Source organism: Miniopterus natalensis, chromosome 10 (assembly GCF_054644295.1).
Source record: "Miniopterus natalensis isolate mMinNat1 chromosome 10, mMinNat1.hap1, whole genome shotgun sequence".
Classification (NCBI taxonomy): domain Eukaryota; kingdom Metazoa; phylum Chordata; class Mammalia; order Chiroptera; family Miniopteridae; genus Miniopterus; species Miniopterus natalensis.
Window position 1 is genome coordinate 11978626 of NC_142090.1, and position 20780 is coordinate 11999405.

Below are 20780 nucleotides of genomic sequence, written 5' to 3' on the forward strand. Positions count from 1 at the left end.
GTGAATAAAAACTATTTTTGTTATGTTTTAATAGTTTCTCTTGTTTATTCTTGTTTTAGTCAGCCAAAATAGTATAGCCCCACTTTTCCTTACTGTTTTTATTTTATTTTAGTTTTAAAAATATGTCTTTATTGATTTCAGAGAGAGAAGGGGAGAGAGAGAGATAGAAACATCAATGATGATAGAGTCATTGATCAGCTGCCTCCTGCACGACCCCCACTGGAGACCAAGCCCGCAACCCGTGCATGTGCCCTGACCAAGAATCAAACCCTGATGTTCAACCGCTGAGCCATGCTGGCCGGGCTACTATTTTTAAATATAGTTTTAAATTGTAAATAATTTAACAAAGGTAAATTTAGAAATCTTTCAAAATAATCTTTTATTTTTTTAAATTTATCTTTATTGTTGAATATATTACCTTTTTTCCCCCATTGACTCCCTCCACCTCTCCCTAAAATAATCTTTTAAATTAAGCATTTCATCAGTTCATTTGTTAGAAAACAAGGAACACTTGATAGGTCAAGTGAATATTTTTATGTACTTTCCCATTTTTGACACTTTTACAACTTGTATTCAAACCTCCAAGCGAACAATTTTATTAAAACTTGGTTCTAAAGCAGGTTCATCACTCTTTTTTAAAAATATCAATAAGATAAGAAATTGTAATTGCATCTTTTAAAAGATTTCTGACTCTTATTTTGTTTAGAGTTTTTTATAGTTTGTGAGGAGCATACTTAAAAGTTGTGTTTTTTTCTCTTTCATTTATTTTGGTGCCAATCATCTTTTTGAACTGTTTTGGAAGTGTTGCTTAAGTGCTGTGAGTTGCTTACTGCTATCACCTGCTTGTAGTGAGGAACATTTAATACAATATGTAGCAAGATCTTGTTTGGCTAGTAAGTGTGCCTTCCAACCTTGGTAGGTATAGGGACACTGCCTTTAAGGCACTAGCATATAGGCTAGCTGAGTGATAAAAATTATCATATATAAAGTCATACAGTTAGGAGCAATACAAGTCATTGTGTACTCAGGAACTGAATAAATGGAGTACAGAGAAGGAAAAGAATGATCAATAATTTACTTTCCGGGCTATTTTCTACCTTTAAATTTGCTTAGCTCTCAATGATTTTGCTTCCTCAAAAACAATTTTATCAGATCCCTTTAAAATTAGTCTTTAGATTCCACGTATAAGTGAGATCATGTGATATTTTTCTTTCGCTGCCTGGCTTATTTCACTTAGCATAATATTCTCCAGGAATCTAAAGAACTTAATAAACTGACGAGCAGAATAGATTCAATGACATGGAAGCATAGTTGAGACTGATGAAATGTCAGAGGGATGGAGGGGGGTAGAGGGGTGGAGGGGGAGAGAGTAACCAAAGAATTTATATGCATATATGCACAACCCAAGGACACGGACAATGGTGGGGACAGTGACTGGGGAGGGGGAAGGAATGGGGAGGGGGGGAAAGGGGTCATTGGGGAGAAAAAGGGACATCTGTAATACTTTAAACAAAAATAAAAATTATAAAAAGTTAAAAAACAAAACAACAAAAACAAGAAAGAATTAAACCTAAAAAATAAAAATAAAAAATAAAAAATAAATAGGCTTTAGCCTGGCCGGGCGTGGCTCAGCGGTTGAGGGTCAACCCGGGATCCAGGAGATCGGGGTTTGATTCCCGGTCAGGGCTCATGCCCGGGTTGTGGGCTGCAGCTTATCAATGACTCTCTCATCATTGATGTTTCTATCCCTCTCTCTCCCTCTCCTTTCCTCTCTCTGAAATCAATAAAGATGTGTTTAATAAAAAAAAAAAATTAGTCTTTAACATAATGATCCTTTCGTAGGTAGTTACAGTTTTAGTACTAGTTGCCAAGGTGCTGCTTCTAGGCATGTGTCACAACTCTCATAATAATAATTATAAAACATTCTGTAGTTTAATAATTTTTTTGAGAAAGCTTGAGTTTTACAAAATAGGTGTCTTATAAAGACATAACAAAAGTTTCTTTCAAATGTTAACTTTTTTTAGTAGTTTGGTGTCATTTTGTTTTTGCATGCATGGTGACTTATTGTCAACCTGAATCGCCTCTCTCTATTCCAGGTCCACTAACTAAAGATTTACTTGTAATATAGGATTATTGTCTTGAGTGTTTTAGGATTTAGACTTCTAGGGCATGTACTAGAAGACTTTCCTCTCTCCTTCCCTCCACCCTCCCATTGGTGCTTTGCTTCCCTCCGAGCCTTCACCATCAGCTGAACAGTGGAACCAAATTCTAATTGAGTAGGCTTAACTGTAAGGACTCTATAGGCATGGTGAGCTGATATTTTATTTATGGATTTAAAAATGATATTCAAACAATTTGAGGTTTAACTTATAAACAATGACATATTAATCTTAAGTGAGTGTTCAATTAAGTTTTGACAAACATCCACCTGTATAACTCACCTCTATCAATGTATATATAATATTCCAATCACTCCAGAAAATTCCCTTTCTGCTCAATATCTGTCTTCCAGAGTCAGTCTCTGTTCTTATTCTGTTACGACAGCGTAGTTCGGCTGTTAATGGAATTTTACATAACTGGGATAATTTTGTGACTGGCTTCTTGTACTTAGCATAACTTATGAGAATTGTCCATTTTATATCTATCAGCAGTTCCTTTTTATTGTTGAGTAGCATTGTAGTATTCCATTGAATGAATATACCACAGTCCATTTATCCATTCACATGTTGATGGACATTTTGGTTATTATGAATAAAGCTACTTATTATCATTTATGTATAAACTCTTCTGTGGACATATGTTTTCATTTTTCTTGGATTAATATATAGAAGTGGAATTGCTAGGTTATATACTAAATGTGTGCTTAAAAACTATTTTCTCAAGGCCAGTGTTTAGAACATTGTGATAGATGGAGTGAGAGATGGCCCTAAGGTCATACCATGAATGACCTAGTAGGTCATACTAAGAAAGATTTTATCTCAAGTGCAACATAAAGCCCTGGAAGGGTTTAAGAGAGTAAACTCATCAAATACACAATTTTACTCTGACTGCTTTTTGAAGAGGAGATTAAAGGTGAGGCCAAAGAACGAAGATCCAGTGAAGAGGTCTATTTTGTTGCAAGGGACATAAAACTTGACCCAAACTGGCTTTAACAAAAGGAGAATATTTTGGGTTACATAAATAAGAAAAGCCAGGCAGTATCATTCAGTCTCAGAGATTTGAATACAAAATGTGTCTCTGTTAAAAATTTACATTTCGTCTCTGAACTCTAAATATGTTTATTCAAGTGATCCCCATACCTAGAAAAGTGCCTTGTACATAGTAAATACTCAGTACATATTTTGACGAATGTTCTTGGGCATCCCTGGGAGTCATATTGGGAGTCATTCTTGAAACCTCCTTCTCTTCCCTTTGCAAACACCCAGTTTATCCTGCCAGAATATGCTCTTTTTTCTTGTACCTCTCTCGAGTGTCGTTTGCTCTTCTTATGCACCCTTTTCCTCCCCCTTCTGTCGGTTTCTAGGTTGGAGTCACTCAGGCCTTGGTCCTGTGTCTTGTTTCTGTCTCAGCAGCTTTCTCTGGGTGGAGGGTAAATTTAAAAAGGTGAGAAAGGTGTGATATTAGGAGTAAGGCATGGAGTATTAAGTGACTGTCATATACAGTGACCTACATACTACTTTGCTGTATGGAGAAAGTAGAAAATACACCAATGTTTATTACAAATCAGAGTTCAGGGAAAGAATAAATAAAATCTTAGGGAAAATTTATAGTAGAGTTTTTTTCTGGTTTGCTCGAGAATGGGGAAAATACATTATTCCTTTGCTTTCAGTCTACAAATTAAGTGCACAAAGTATAATCTTAATGTATATACATCAAGTAATCTGTAACAACTTTATTTTTCTAAGCTCATATGATTTTTTAAAAGTGTTTTTTATTGATTTCAGAGAGAGGAAGGGAAAAGGAGAGAGAGAGAGAGAGAAACATCTATGAGAGAGAAACATCAGCTGATTGCTTTCTGCATGTCCCCTACTGGAGATTGAGCCTGCAACCCGGGCATATGCCCTGACTGGGAAATGAACCAAACCGGTGATCTCTTGGTTTATGGATCGATGCTCAACCACTGAGCCACACTGGACAAGCTAACAAATGATTTTAAATTACAGTGGTACCTTGGTTTTTTAACGTCTCTGTTGAGCATTTCGGTTTGCGAACGCTGTAAACCTGGAAGTAAATGCTTCGGGTTTCGAACACACCTCGGAAGTCGAACATGCCACACAGCTTCCGCTGAGTGCAAGATCCTGAGGCTTAGCTGTCGGCTGTTGATCCCTCTGTTTTTGAACGTTTCAGAACTTGAATGGTCTTCTGGAATGGATTGCATTAAAAAACCGAGGCACCACTGTATGTAAAGGAAATGAGAAAATAGTGTGCTGCATAACTCAATGAAAGCACCAGAATTCATATATATTTTTTGCCTTTGAGTCTTTCCTTACCTATATTTGCCTTTAACATTCAGACTTCCCAGCACTTTTACCTCTTTAAAAAATGTTGACTCACAGTGATGATGGGGAAAGTAGTAGCAGCGTAGAGTACAGGCAGAGTTGCACAGTAGTTTGCACAGCTTTGTTTAGAACATAGCTGATTTATTTTTAAATCTGGAAGAACTTGAAATTTGCCTGTGTAAATAGAGTAAAGGTTATTGAGTATATAGTAAATTTATTAGTCATTAATTTTTCTCCCCCAAACATCAAACATCATCATCATCATCAATGTTTAGTACTATGCCTAGTACTATATCTAACACATAGTAGGTGCCTAATAGGATTTGCTGTTTCAAAAGTAATGAACTTCAGTTCTCTGGAAAATTCACAGATGGTGAAAAAGAAAATAAACATTACTAAAAATTGAAAGGCTCAGTTCTAGAAATGGAAAAGTGTTTAAGGAAGGAGTAAGAGTTTGGCCTAAATATCTAGCCTATTAAGTTCCTTAAAAAAATAAATCTGAATTTATTTCTTGTCATTAATCTCTTTTTCTAGATATTTAAATAATAGTATATAAACCTGCCTCAACTGTTGGTCTTTGTGTTATAGTAATAGGACTTATTTTTAAGTATATGTATATTTAAATTTGTTCTTAAAATTACTTTTAGTTATACAAATAATGCATTTTTGGAAAAATTCAAACTGTATAGATAAAGCAAAAGTCCCTCTTCATTGAACCCACTGCCATTTGGATTACTTAGATAACTAACTTCTCTGGTCAGTATGGCACATATACTTTGGAAATTTTGTACATGCACACAAATATACACACTTAAATTTTTTTTTTTATTGACTTTACAGAGAGGAAGGGAGAGGGAGAAACACCAGTGTGACAGAGAAACATCGATGGGCTGCCTGTCTTATGCGCCCTAACCAGAGATCGAAACCCCAATCTGGGTATGTGCCCTGACTGGGAATTAAACCTGCCACCCTTTTTGGTGCACTGGATAATGATGCTTCAACTAACTGAGCCGCAGTAACCGGGGCCAAATATACACACTTTTTAAAAATAATTTTTAAACTTACAGTTTTCCTCAGGTGAGTTTTAGGAAGCTTTCTATATTTTTCATCTGGTTTTATTTACTTATACAGAACTCTTGGTTTACCTAATCAAGTCCAATCCTTTTATTTAAAATTAATTGATCAGCAGCTTAGAAAATAAACCAGATTTATTAAAAACTTCCTTTAATAGCCAAGCTGTTTCCAAATCATCTTTGATGATTTAGTGCTTCAATAAAATATACTATGTACTATATATGAGATATAGTGTATACACAAAGAAGTATCTACTAATTCAGACTCTCTTCCAATCCAAATTAATAAAGCTTCAAACTGTGTTATACCTTAGGAAAACTTTTTTATGCAGTAACTATTCTTTTTTTACATTTGAATACTTTATTGTGATTGCAAGCTTTGAAGGTTAAAGACAAAACCCAGACAATGGGTTTTGCCAGAGACCGCATATTAAAGGGCTTGAGTAGAGGTGAACAGGGCCACTGTGAGATTGGCTGGGATAACAGCAGGGTGACTCTGGGTGTTCTGAGCCTGGGAGGGTCTTTAGGCAATGGCACAGGGAGGGACGACCTGTGAGGGGTCCCACTAAAGATTGTTTGCGGGGAGGACTTGGGAAAGAAATGAGATATGGACAGCCACAACCAGGGATGTCGGGAGGACATTGTGGAGCCGCGGCCCGGATGGCTGATGACCCACAAAGAGCTGCTCACTGGGGGACACAGGAGTATAAAGCAGATGACTTCAGAGTGTGCATTCCGGTGAGGCCAGTGTAGCACTGGGTGGGATGTGCCTGGCCAAATGGGCAGGCAATTTGGGGCACCTCTAAGTCTTTTTTTGGATTTCTGGCCAGTCTATCTGGGTTCTCTACTTATGACAGTTTGGCTGTTTGGGCTTAATTTTTCGAATGGCCCATTCCCTGTGCACCTGCTGAGGGACCCTTTGTGCCAAGGGTTGGCTGGCGTGACCTTGAGTGGGTCCATGCCAGCCCTGTTGCCAGGGCCCAGAAGCCTTGGGCCTCTAGATGCAGTAACTTCTCTTTAGATTTTCCTAGCTATTAATTTATAACACAAAAATTAAGAGCCATTTGCTAACATTAGATATCAAAACATTCAGCTTTATTAAAACTTAGTTTTCTTAAATTTTGGCATCATAAAATGTTGATTATCATTGCATGTTTCCTAAGTAACATTTTATTTTATTCCTATCATTGGCTCTCATGTTATTTAATCTCTTTAAAATACTTTGTGCTTAACCAAAGAAGGTTTAATGGAATCACTTTGCATTTTTAGAATTCTAGAGTCAGAAGAGACATTAGAGATTTAATGTCCATAGAAAGTCAGCAACTGGACAAACTTCTCAAAAGTAGTAATGGTAAGAATTGGAACTGTAACCTAGATCTTCTGCTTTAATACCTTATATTTTCTGACCCTTTCCAATATCAGGTCTAATTGAAATAGAGAATGTGCTCTCAATATTTGCATGTTTGAAGGTCTTCATTAGTAAGAAAATCTGTCAGAATCTATGTTGGCCGAAAGTATTTTGCAAAAGGGTCAGAGTGAAGTTTCCTGTGAGTCTTAAGTCTTTGTCTTAGTGACATGTGGTTGTAACTACAGTCTTTTCTTACTCCATCTCTCCTTTCCTTCTCTCCCCCCTCCTCTTTCCCTTAGAGTGACAATGGGAGGACTGTAGAGGAGACCTATTGTATAGACCAAAATAGGGAGGCTGGGCCTAGGGAGACAGGGTCAAACCAAGTAGGTTAGTTATGTTTTGTAACTTTTCATGCTGGTTCTGATGTTCCAGCACCAGGCACTAGAAACCAAAGGAACCAAAAACAGCAGATTTTAGAAGCACCCCAGGCTCTACCAAAGCTGGCAGTTGTGAAGTTGTTGAATTCTCTTTCCATTAATTTCCAGCCTGCACCTGTAGAATGTGTTTTCTCGTTTTTAAAAACTTTTTCCTTTATCCTTTTTCAAGCATTGTTTGCTTAGTAATTTTTTCCCCCAAAGGAACATAAAATGTAAAGTGAATATACTGATAAGACAGATATTCTTTCTTTTAAAAATTCTTTGAAATGTCACTGGTCTTATCCTTATTGTTTAGATCTTAAGATTTGCTGAAATTCTTAAAATATTTTACTGAAATCCCACATTGGTAAGAAAAGACATAGTTACATTAAAATACCACCTTTATTATATTTACTCCACCTACTATTTCTAAAGATTTCATTGGTAGAGCCAGGACAGGCTGTGGAGTAAGATGGAATCAATTAAATGATGATGTTGACTCCTGTAGCTATAAATCATTGTGTAGCTGGAGTTGGGAGTACTGCGTTTGTTGGCAGTAGCCTTTCAAAGAGTATGTTCTGAATATTTGATAAAAGTTGTGAAAAACCTTAGCAAAACTACTTATTCTCATAAGCACCTTTAAAATTGTTCATGCCTTTTTCACACTAGTTTTTATATAATTTTAAAATTTAAGTGAAAAAATTTAATAATCTAGTCAGGATAAGGGTTGGGCGGTCTTATGGAAGTTCGAAGAAATCATATGAAAATAAATTGTTTCCTTAAAAATAAATAAAAATTAAACTTATTATACAACTGTCTAATAAAATATGGTGACTGGCACCAGCCACCTAGAATTCTAGGGTAACTTTTTGTCCTCAGGGGTTTTTGTAGAACGTGATCTAAATCAGGGGTCAGCCAACTATAGCCTGCAGACTAAATCCTTCCATTCATGGGCTGTTTTTATAAGGTCCGTGAGCTAAGAATGCTTTTTATATTCTTAAAAGGTAAAAACAAAACAAAAATTATATGATTGTATGTGGCCCTCAAAGCCTAAAATATGTACTATCTGTCCTTTGAAGAAAAACTTTGTTGTCTCTGATCAGAATGAGGGAAGGTGCTAAATGATCACATAGAACCATTTCAAGCCATTCAGAGTTATAAGTAAAAGTAATATAAATGAAGAAGATCAACATGGTTGGAATGTTTGTTACAATTTTGCTTACAGTGGTAAAAATTTTGAAAAATTTTTTAGTAACGGAACTGGTTAAATGAACTACAGGACAGATGTGTAATGGAATATTATGCAGTGAGTCATCACCCATGGTTTATGCATAGGAAAAGTTTTAATTGCATTAAGTGTGTGTGGGAGGGCAGATTCCACAAGTGTGCAGCATGATCCCCCCTTTTAAAAAATATATATTGATTTCAGAGAGAGGAAGAGAGGCGGGAAAGGGATAAAAACATCAATGATGAGAATCATTGATTGGCTGCCTCTTGCATGCCCCCTACTGGGGATTGAGCCTGAAAACCTGGGCATGTGCCCTCACTGGGAATCAAACTATGATCTCCTGGATCCTAGGTCGATCCTCAACCACTGTCCAGGTAATCCCCCCCTTTAAACCAAACACTTATAATATGTAATTGATGTCTGTATGGGTTCACAAAACTTTGTATATTAGAATATGGGATTGTGGGTTGCATTTTTTTTCTAATTGTTGCTTTTTTTTTTTTTTTCTTTTTCTTTTTCTTTTTTTTTTTAAATATATCTTTATTGATTTCAGAGAGAGGAAAGGAGAGGGAGAGATAGAAACATCAATGATGAGAGAGTCATTGATCGGCCGCCTCCCGCACACCCCCGACTGGGGATCGAGCCCGCAACCCGGGCATGTGCCCTGCCCGGGAATCGAACCCCGATCGCCTGAATCCTAGGTCAACACTCAACCGCTGAGCCACACCCGGCCGGGCTAATTGTTGCTTTCTTATAATTGTTAATTATTTTACAGTGAAATTAAATTTACCTTTTGTTACAAAAATTATATTTGAAATAGAGTTTTAAGTCACAAAGAGAAGAAATATTAATATGTAAAATAGTATTAGAAGTATGGATATTCTTGAAACTTAGAAGTCTTTGGACAAATGAAAGGAAACAACTGCTGTCAAAAATCCTCTTAATGTATTATCCTTAGACATTCAATAGGCTGAGCATGTAATAATGACATTTCATTGGGCTGTTCAAAGAATATAATACAATTTTAAGGTAAATTACTAACAACTTGAAGTATCATGTATCATAGGGAATAGGGTTTTCCACAAATCATTTGTTGGTGTCACTTTTGGAGATAGAATTTTGACTTAGACCGTAAAATTTAAATTAAAGTGGCATTTTTTCCTTCCCTTTCCTTTTTTCTTTATCTTCCTTTCCTTCTTTTCCTTTCCACAGTATATTATTGAATACAACATATAAAGTAAAATGTTGATCATTTACCTATGTATACACACTTCTCTGCAGTGCCTAGATCAAGATATGGAACATTTTCATCACTCAAGATAGTTCATTTGTGCCCCTTTCCAGCCAGTACTACTTGCCCCCACTAGGAGGTAACTATTCTGACTTTTGCTTAGCTTCGCCTGTTCTCAGACTATAGTAGAATCGTATGTACTCTTTTGTGTTTGGCTCCTTGCTCTCAACATAATGACAATATTTTTAAGATTTATCAAAATAGCCATTTGTATTAGTTTCTTTCTGCCGTGAAGTAGTTCCATTGTGTGAATATAGCTGTATTTACCCACTCTGCTGTTGATGGGCTTTTGAATCGTTCCCCTTTCTTCAGGAGTGTGGGGAGGCAACTGTGAATAATGCTGCTGCGAACATTCTTGTGCAAATCTTTGTGTAGGCATATGCACTCATTGCACTTGGGTGTATATCTAGGAGACGAACTCCTGGGTTTTTGGGTACATGTATTTAACTTGATTAGAAACTGCTAATTTCCAAAAGTAGTTGTCCCATTTTATACTCTAATCAAAATATGTCAGTTCTAGTTTCTTCCTGTCCTCACTGACACTTTATATTGTTAGGCTTACTGATTATAGCTATTCTGGTGATTGTGTAGTGATGTCTCAATGTAGTTTTAATTTGCTTTTCCCTGGTGACCAGTGGTGATGAACACATTAAGTGCTTATTGGCCATTTATGTAAATTATATTGCCTTTTATTATTGATATTAGGGGTTCTTTATGTAGTTTGGATATTAATTATTTGTCAGATACATGTGCTGTGAATGTTTTCTTGCAGCGTGTAGCTTGCCATTTTACTTCATTGATGGTGTCTTTTGACGTGGAGAAGGCTTTAATTTTGATAAAGTCCGTTTCATCAATTGTTACTTTTTTTAGCATTGTCAGTAACTTTGGGAATAATGCTAATAATAATGATGGTAGCATCCAGTATTGCTCCTGATTTTAGTGGGAGTTCCTTTAATGTTCCATCATTGGGTCAGACATCCAATATCATGTTATATAGGATAATCTTTTTATGCCTGGTTTATTAAGGACAAGATATTGGGTTTTATTAAGTGACTTTTTAGTATTTCTTGAGATGGACAGCTTTTTGTTCCAAACTTTTGAGTTGATAAACAATTTTCTATTATGAAGTCCTTGTACTTCTGGGAAAACTCTACTTAGTTTACTATTGTTGAATTTGGTTTTGCTAATATTATATTTAGGATTTTTATATTTTATTTTTTATTTTAAGGGAAAGAGAATGAGAAACATTGATTTGTTGTTCCATTTTTTAATACATTCTTTGGTTGATTTTTGTATGTGCTATGATTGGGGATAGAACTTGCAATCTTGGTGTGTCAGGACAATGTTCTAAACAACTGAGATTCCCGGCCAGGGCTATTTATATTTTCATGTGAATGAAATGTGGGTTTTTTTAACTCAGATTTTGGTATTAAGCTTATGACCTCGTTCCCTCTTATTCGTCCCTCTCCCCCAGCCCTCCTTTGTCTCTCTCATCCTTCTCTACAGTTATTAAGCACCTACTAAGTTCAGAGCACTATATACTTATCCTTGTTTCTTACTCTAAGGCTAATTAATTAATTAATTTATTAATAATTTATTTATTAGTCTTTGTTTAGGAGTTATAATCTTATAAATCTAATTTTGCTACTTGAGCACATTTTTTTTCCACCTAGTAAGCTGTAGTCTGGGTTGTTACTCAAACACTCCAGGCTAGTTCTTCTGTGGTTCTTAGTTTGATGTAGATTGCTTGGTTAATGTATTTTTGTACACTCCTATTGCTTTAAAACAGGATTTTTTCTTTTTAAAAATTTCTATTTTGTACATTAAAGTTTCTAGAAGTACTACAGGTGCTATAATTTACTATAATTTGCCTAGTCCCAAAATATTGGTGAAATAAATTCTGAAGTTCTTGCCACTATCAAAGCTTAGACACTTTTACATGTTACAAGTGTAGTAACATAATTTATAGTTTTCTAAAGCGTATTATACAAACACATTATTAGTATGTCCAGGCTGATTCTTAAAGGCCTGCCCCATTAATAGATACACAGTAGTTTTTACATAATTATAATAGAAGGTAATGTTGCATACTTCTATATAGGACTATAACTAAATTGCAGAAATGATGTGGGGATTGTAACTGGTTAACTAAATGGGGCTAAATATTTTAATGTTTCATTTTGATCACTTTCTTTTTTATTCCCCTCTGCTTCCATCCCTCACCACCATTGTTTCTGTAAACTGTTTTCTCTTTAATTAAACCTAGCTACTTTCTTTGTTACACCAAACTCATTAGTATACCATTGGCTTATTCTCCTTTCTTTCTTTTTATTTGGCTTATTCTCCTTTCTTGTTAAAACTTAACTTAGACTCTACTAATTGTTTTATCTCACTTTCTCTGCTTTTGTATTTATCATTACTCATATTTCATTTTTATTATTACTCCTTTTGGTACTTCCGATTTTTTTCTTTTGAAACTACCCAATTCTAAACTTGGAGGTAATTTCCTCTTTTTATTTTTATATACAAATAGTATGATTATTTAGAAGTTTACTGAGGCCTCCAACATCAGGAACATTTTGTAAATGTTTAATAAGTGTTGATTAACATCGCTGGGGACAGTTTTACTTAATACTTCAACATGTATTATTTAGAATGGTGTTGGTTTTATTGTAGTTGTCATATAGCGGCTAAGTATTTCTCAGGTACTGTACTTCCTAAATTTTGTTTAATTGGAAAACAGACCTGTGTCCACAGTTTACTTCAAATCTGTGAAATTTTATATTAGAGTATGAAGATACAGAAATAATTTTTTATATCCTAAAATAGTGCTAGTAGTTTCTCATAGCAAGCTAGGGCCAACTCAGCAGGGCCAGTAAAAGTAAATGCTTAGAGTAGAGAGAAACTGTTTGCCTAATATAATACTAAAAGATCTCCTCAGGGAGAAAGGTAAGAGAAATAGATTCGAAAGAAGTCTGGCACTTAGACTCAAGCTCAAATTTGTGAGGTTTCTATGTTAGTTTAGAACAGAAGTTTTACTACTTTTCTTTGTAAGGCCTGAGGGAATGGTTTTTACATTTTGGAGTGGTTGAAAAATAATAAAAAGAAGAGGAATATTTTGTGATATGAGAAAATTAAAGGAAATTCAAATTTCAAAGTATATTAAGTTTTATTGGAATAGCCATACATTTATTTATGTATTGTCATAAGTACCTTTGCATTTGAGCATCAGAGTTGAGTAATTGCAAGTCTGTATAGCCCACAATGTGTAAAATATTTAGTTATAGCCCTTTACAAGAAATATTGGTTGGGCCCTAGTTTAGAACCTCTTGTTTCGTTAACATATTTTCCATTCCACAGTGAAGTAAACAGAATATCCTTCATGCCCTGGCCATGGCCATTTTGCTTGGTGGTTAGAGTGTTGGCCTGCGGACTGAAGGGTTCTATTCCGTCTGGGGACATGTGTCTCGGTTGCAGGCTTGATCCCCTGGTCCCGGTCAGGGCGTGTGTGGGAGGCAACCAATCGATGTGTCTCTCTCTTTGATGGTTCCCTCTCCCCCTCCCCTCTCTCTGAAAAGCAGTGGAAAAAATATCCTCAGGTGAAGATGAAAAAAAGAATATCCTTCATTTCCTCAGACTTTGCATGTACATATATTTTAGACATTTTTTTAACCTATAGGTTTAAATTCCATGAAGTCATTTGAAATATATAATTATTTTAACAGACTATTTTGGCTGCTAACAATGAATATGCTTTTTCTAAATTGCTTCACTTGCAGTCAATCATGGACTTTTATTTTAAAGTGTGTATACAGAGTATACTTACGTGCAATTTAAAGATTAATAATAAAGCACAGTGGAGACACAGCCTTTGAGTTGGTTGAATAGGTTTGCATTGCTATATAGGTTTAAAGCCCCCCCCCCCATAATTCTTTTTTAGTAGGTGGGTGATGACTTACGTGTTTAACTGTTATAATGGAGCTAATGTCATGTATCAGTGGCCTTTTATTTATAAAATGTTTTATTGTTTAAAACATTTGGACACATACATTCTCCTTGAGACTTTCCACAGAAATACAGTTAGCTTAACATTTTCTGCTTGAGACTAGTCGATGGGAATAAACTAGTTATACTTGTAACAGAGAATTCTGAAGTGTGTTCACTTAGCCAGAAAATGGGAAGGATTGCCTTCCTTATTACTCAGTGCTTGCCATGAAGTGTAAAGACTAAAATAGGATAAAAGAACTTAGGGATAGATGAATTGGAACTGATCTCTTGGTGGAGGAGGAGCATTTGATTGGCGGCATGTGATCTGGGATCAGAATTTACGAGATTATAGGATCTAAGTGACTGGGCGACAGATTTGGGTTTCTAAAGGGGAGATCACTCTTAACCATGCTGATAACCATATGTGTGTGTGTGTGTATATATATATTTAATACTGTGAGGATGAGATTGTCCTTTGCATTTCAGTTTATTATTTCTCTTTGGATTAATTTTTTTCTATCTTACCTGTTATTACTGGTATATTGTAAAGTAATGTACAGAAGCATCTCTAAAAGGACTGATTTTTAAGTCCAGAGTGACCAGTAGGGTTTTAGCTTTTGATGCCTGGATGCATTTGTTTCAAATAGATCTCTGGATGAGTCCTTAAAAACTTTAAAATAGGCATACCTTTTTCTCATGTGCTTTTCCCGCTATTAGATGTGGGTTTTTCTGTGTTTTGTTTTTTTGCCCCTGAATTGAAAACACATTGACGTAGGCAACTCCTGTTGACAACTTGTACAAGTACTGTAAAGAACTAATTAGCACACTAATTAGCTTCTGCTTTGATTTTGTGCAATTTGATTTTATCTTATTAATAACACTATCACGCTTTGCCTTTAACTTTTTAAACTCCTAGCCTTCTTCTGAGGGAGCATGAACTAATAGGAAACAGGATGATGCAGATTCTCTAATTATACATTCAAAAATTTCTTCATCTCATCACTTTATTCTCTTATTTTTTTATTGTACTTGATTTTTAACTAATTTAAAAGTTTTTCACATTACAAATGTAAATGTTCATTTTCTAAAAATTGAAAAATAATAGGAAAAAACTACTCATAGCTGCCCTACTAAGTGAAAAACTGCTGTTTTGGTATATCTCCTTTGAATCAGTCTTCTATGTATTTCTTCCCCCAGTTGTGAGAACCTGTGATTTGCTATATACATTCCTATGATGGCAGTGTTGAACATAATCAATACAATGTTTGCACTCAGTGGATTCAAGGTTTAATATCCTTAAAAAGTTATTTTTGAAAATTAATTTGCCTTTATAGAAGAAATGTGTAACAATAGGCAAGGCTCAGGTTTCCAGTTCATCCCATTTTTTCCTTCATTGTTTTTGTAGATATAACCACTATTACCAGCTTGTTTATAACTTCCTCTGGTTTCATGTATATAATTACATTTGTACATATGGTTTCTTTTTTATGTAAAAATTGTTACACAGTACCTGCAATTAGCTGTTTTCATTCAGTATGTTTGTACAGATTCATCCTAGTCTTTTAAACTGCTATATAGTATCTCATTTTGTTGTTACCCCCATAATTTTGTCTTTTCCTATTTCCAGCAAGCTTCCGATTTCTTGCTATTACAAACAGTGCTGGAACTGTTCGTATATGCCTTCTCATTAAAATGTGCAACCATTTTGCTAAGGAAGTTAAGGGAAGTTTAATTGGTAGATAATAGGGAATCTGTGGTTACTCTTGAAAGTTAATCATTCATGTTGCTCTGAAAGTTGGACCTTATAGCAATTTATCCTACATAACTCGTCTCCCAGCTTATATGTTGTCATTGTCTAACATTTTATTTTATTCTTGTTAAATCCAGCAAATTATATTATTTTACATAGAAATATGTGATTCAGTTTGTATCCATTTTTACCATATTCTTTCCTCACCATCTCTTCTTTAATCTGACTGTCCTTCTGAGATCATTTCCCTTCTTTCTGAAGAACGTTTTCACAGATTCTTTTGGTGGAGGTGTTTTACTGGTAAACAGGCTCTGTTTTTGTTTAGTTGTTTTAATTTTTAACTTAGCTTCATGATTTTATCAATTATTTTAAAATTTTATCACGGAAATTTTTAAGCATGTGTGAAAATAGGCCAAATAGTACAACAAAACCCAATTATTTCCATCGCTCAGTTATAGACACTTTGCTATTGTAGCTTGATCTCTTCCCCATTCTGTGCTTCCTTTCCTGCTGAAATACCATATCATGAAGTCTGTAAATACTTCAAAATGTATCTCCTGTAGAAGAGCTTTAAAAAAAATAAACCCAATACTTGTATCATATTTAACAATAATTCCTTAATATTATCTAAAATCCAGTTTTTGTGAAAACCTCAATTATCACAAAAAATGCCATTTTGTGATTTTACTGTCATTGAGTTACTGTTTTCTGGGAGCACAATTTGTAGGTAGACAGTAATTTTCCCTCAGTATCTTGAACCTATGTCTTTTTCTGGCTTCAGTTGTTGCCATTGAGAAGTCTGCTGTAATTCTAATTACCATTCCACTGCGTTGAAGGGTCCTTTTCCATTATCTGCTGTTAAGATTCTTGTTGCCTCTAGTGTTCTGCACTTTTACTCTCTTGTGTCTTGTGGGTTTGTTGATCTTGGGTACATGTGCCTTATGGGTCTGGGGATTATTTTAACCATTTTGGGAAATTTGCAGCTTTTTTTTTTTTTTTTAAGACTTTGAAAAAAGTAAGAAGTGTATGTTTAGAAAACATATAAAATGCTTACATGTAAAACATAGTTTGATTATGAAGCATACATCTTTGTAACCACATCCCAGATTAAAAATAGAACATTTCACTGCACGTGGGAATCCCCTTTGGGGGGGGGAGTTTAGGAGGGGGGAGCACAGGCCTTGCCCCTTCGTCTCGGGATTGGGGTGGGTCTCTCCATGGAGGCTTTCCGTGAAGGTCCAGACCCCTCTGCTCTCCATGAGCAGTTGCCAGGCAGAGCACAGTCTGCATCTCTGGCCCACCACCTACCTCTGGTCTGTGCCACTTTGATCCTGCTGCTGCTTGGCCTTTCTGGCCTGGGCCTTGGTGGCTTCCTCCTCACTCACAGGACTGGCCTGCACAGCCATGACATCCCTCAGGGTCTCCTTCTTGAGACCTTTTGGCCAGCTGACCCTGTGCCCTGTGACTGTCCCAGTCACAGGGAAGTGGTGTGGGTCCCACGTTGTTGGCTTGCTGAACACCTTGAACTTCAGAGATGGTCCAGACAGGAACAAGACCCAGACTTTCCAACCTGAGGTCCTGGGTAGTCAGATGGGATTGAAAGGATCTTCTGCAGGAGAGCTGGCCCTCATTACAGCCAGGGTGACCACAGAAAGGACCTCAGGAATCTACCTGTATTTTAGTGCTGCTCCAGGACTCCTGCCCTCAGGCGCTCCAGCCAGCCAGCCAGCCAGCCAGCCAACCATATCCTGCTCAAAGGAGGGAGCAAGAAATGCCACCCTGAACCCTAGTATGGCTAAGGATTGTATCTGTGTCTGGAGCAAAGAAGGCCTTGCGCTCACCAAGTTGTTCACCTTGGAGGAACTAGTTCTGTGTGGCTCCAGGCTGCTGGTTTTGGTCTCCTTCCTGCTTCTCTTTTGTCACCTTTTCTGCTTTTTTACTGCTCTTTGCTCTACCCATGCCAAGAATCCTACTGGTCTAGAACCCAGCCCTGAGGACAGTGGCCTTGTTCTCAGTGCTAGGACTGACTGCTGCAACCATCTGCTTGACACAGAAAATGAGCCAGCATGATGCCAGGCTAAGATGCTATGACTTGACACTGCAGGCCATGGGGGCCGCTGGTGAAGGAGAGAGACCTCACGGTCCTGAGGCCATCCCAGTTGAGATGAGTTCCTGTACCAATCTCTAGTTTTCACTTCCTCTGCTCTTTCCTCAATTCTGCAGCCATTCTAGAACTTCCCCTGCTTTTTAATTTTCTTTTTCTCCAGGTGTGAATCAACTTCTTAGGCCTTGGTTCTGAGTTGGAAGCGAACCAAGGCTGGGTTCTGAGTGGAAAGCTAGAATGTGGGGGGAAATAAGAAGATTTTTTTTGTCCAGTGTTGCCCAGTGTATTTATTAGGAATTGGATTGAGGTGGAAATTTTAGAGTGGACTGGTTTGGGAGGTTTGGGGGACTTTCCCTACTGACTCTTAGTTTGGGGTACAGGTTGTCATAGGCATGGGTTACTGCAGCTATTCCCACGATTGGACCTTGATTTTGGAAAACACCTGGGTTTGATCCCAGCTTTGCCACCATATGCCCATGAAATAAAATCAATAATTTCAGCTAGTTGAGAGAGTCAGGTGGTTTTGGTCATGGCAATGCTTTGGAAAAAATTTAAAAAGAAAAAAATAGAACATTTCAAGTGCCTCAGAGTACCCTCGACCCACAGTGCACTTTTGTTTTGTAACCCTCTCCCTTTCACCCAAAGGCGTTCACTGTCCTGATGTGTGTCATTTTCTTTGCATCCCTAAAGTATAGTTTTATTTTATCCGTCGAAATTTATATGACCACAATTATGTTATTATTCTTGTTTCCTTTGTTCAACATCATGTTTATGAGTGAGATTCATATGTTTTATGCAGCTATAGTTAATTTTTATACAGCCAATATTTCTTTAAATATTTTTTCTTCTTTCTTCTTCTAGTATTCCCATTATGTGTATGTTGATGCATTTAATGGTGGTTTACATTTTTGAAGCTTTGTTCATTTTTCTTTATTCTTTTTCCTGTCTTTGGACTGCATAATCTCTATTGATCTGCTGCCTTCTGTTTCACTAGTTCATTCTTTCCCCAGTTAAAACATACTGTTGAGCCCTTCTAGGGACTTTATTTCAGTTGTTGTACTTCCCAACTGCAGAATTTACATTTGGGGGGGGGTGTGTGTGTGTGTGTGTGTGTGTGTGTGTGTGTGTGTGTGTGTGTGTGTGTGTGTGTGTGTGTGTGTGTGTGTGGTTTTATTGAAATTCTCCATTTGATGTGACATTTTCATTATACATCCCTTTACTACTTTAATCATGGTTTCCTTTTAGTTCTTTGAACATACTTAAAATGGTTCCTTTGAAGTCTTTGTTAAATCCAGCATCTGGTGGCTCTCACAGGCAGTTTCTATTGCCTGCGTTCTTCCTGGTGTACATGGGTTATACTTTCCTGTTTTTTTGCATGGCTTGTAATTTCTGGTTGGAAACTGGACATTTTATGTAGCAACTGTGGGTACTGGCCTCCTCCCACCCCTCCCAGGGCTGTTACTGTTATTTGTTTATTTGTTTAGTGACTGGGTAGATTATTTTAGTCAAGTCTATTCCCCTTTTGCAGTGCTAAGCATTTGGTGGTATTCCTGGGGGGTGCAGACTTGGGTTTGCCCACATGTACCCTGGGATGACTGTTTTTGGGCGGGCTCTCTTCCACAGCCCCTTTCCTTGACCACACCCAGATGTTAATTGCCAGCTGACTGCCTCCTTGTTTTTAACAATGCCTTAGGACACAAATTGCTTGTCAGCTTGATCCGAAAATATTTGTACTTACTTGAAGCGATAGTTCTTGAGGTCAGAGCTTTGAAATTTGTTCTGACCCTAAGAGGGCTTATCCTAGCTGTCTTATTCCCTGATTCTCCTTATGCTCTCCTGCAAACTAGGTAGTTTACAGTTTAGCCTGTATCCGAATCTCCTCCCAGGTGTCCTTCATTGCAAGCTTCTTGGTTTTGAGATTCTTTTAGGCTTGAACTTCACACTCTATTGCATATGAAGTCTTCCTTTGGAGGAGATTAAGAGCTATCTGTTTTAAGGTGCTTCACCTTCCTGGCAAAATCTCTGGTTCTGACTCTGGAGGTGGATAGCAGGGAGAGTGGTGCTCTTTCTACTCCATGTGACAAATACTCCCAGTGTAGTAACTGAGCATTTCTTGGAGTGATTGTACAGTAGCCTCAAGTCTTCTTGTTTTTCCTTTCCTGGTGTGGGAGCTCTGCTTTACGAGGTAGTTGGGTGGAAAGCAATCTAGGTCCTAGTATTTTTAACATGCAGCAGCAACATAGGGCTTCTTTCCCATGAGTGGCAGTTGGATGAAAGAGGGGAACCCCCATCTATCTGCTTCACTTACCTGGAATTTAGCTTTAGCATCACGTAGCTTTGGGCAGGATGAGAAATGCTGATGTCCTGCCCCTCCTGGCAAGATAGCATTCTGACTGGAGCTGTGGTGAAAGGTTACCCTGTGTTCTAGCCGTACCAATCTGGAGTGGAGTTTTTGTTTCATTGAGCTGAAGTGGAGGGGGGGGGGGGGGGACGACACAGAGGGATCAAACAGGTTTTGGTTCAAATACCATATAGTCTTGCTGTTTTCCCTGAGTTTTAATAGATTTTCTTGAATAAATGTTTCTTCATTTGCCTTAGGCCTTTAGGATCATTTCCAGGTACTTTTTAATGGTTGGTTTTAAGTAATTTTGACCAGGTTCACTGGGGAGTGGGTTCATGGAAATCCTTAAACTCATTATGCTGGAAGTGGAGCCAAGATTTTTTGAAAATATAAGTCAATCCTATGCCATTTCTCTGTTTAAAACTGTCTGGTCCTCTTCATTTGTTTCACAAAGAAAGCCAAAGTTGTCTCAGCTGCCTGTGATGAATGCTTAGAAGATCCTGGACCCCTCACACCTCTGTACTTATCTCAGACTCTTCTTCCCTTGCTTAGCCCACCCCACCCACTATGAGTTTGCATTCTTCAAACGCTTCAGCTATGTCTCCTCCCTGGGGCCTCTATACTGACTTCATGCCTGCTCTATATTTTTCTCAGATATTTGCACGGCTTACTCAAGTGCCTCCTTTAAATGTTAACTTTTCATGAAGCCTACTCAAACTGGCCCATTTAAATTGCCGTCCCAT

At 37.1% G+C, this 20780-nt stretch overlaps 1 protein-coding gene and 1 pseudogene across 7 annotated transcripts in view; both read left to right on the forward strand.

Moving 5' to 3' along the window:
• CNOT4 (CCR4-NOT transcription complex subunit 4) overlaps window positions 1–20780 on the forward strand; it is a 127513-nt gene that overhangs the window by 29710 nt on the left and 77023 nt on the right. The gene's annotated exons all lie outside the window — the stretch shown is intronic.
• Window positions 16850–17899, forward strand: LOC107544431 (insulin-like growth factor-binding protein 3 receptor pseudogene; annotated as a pseudogene).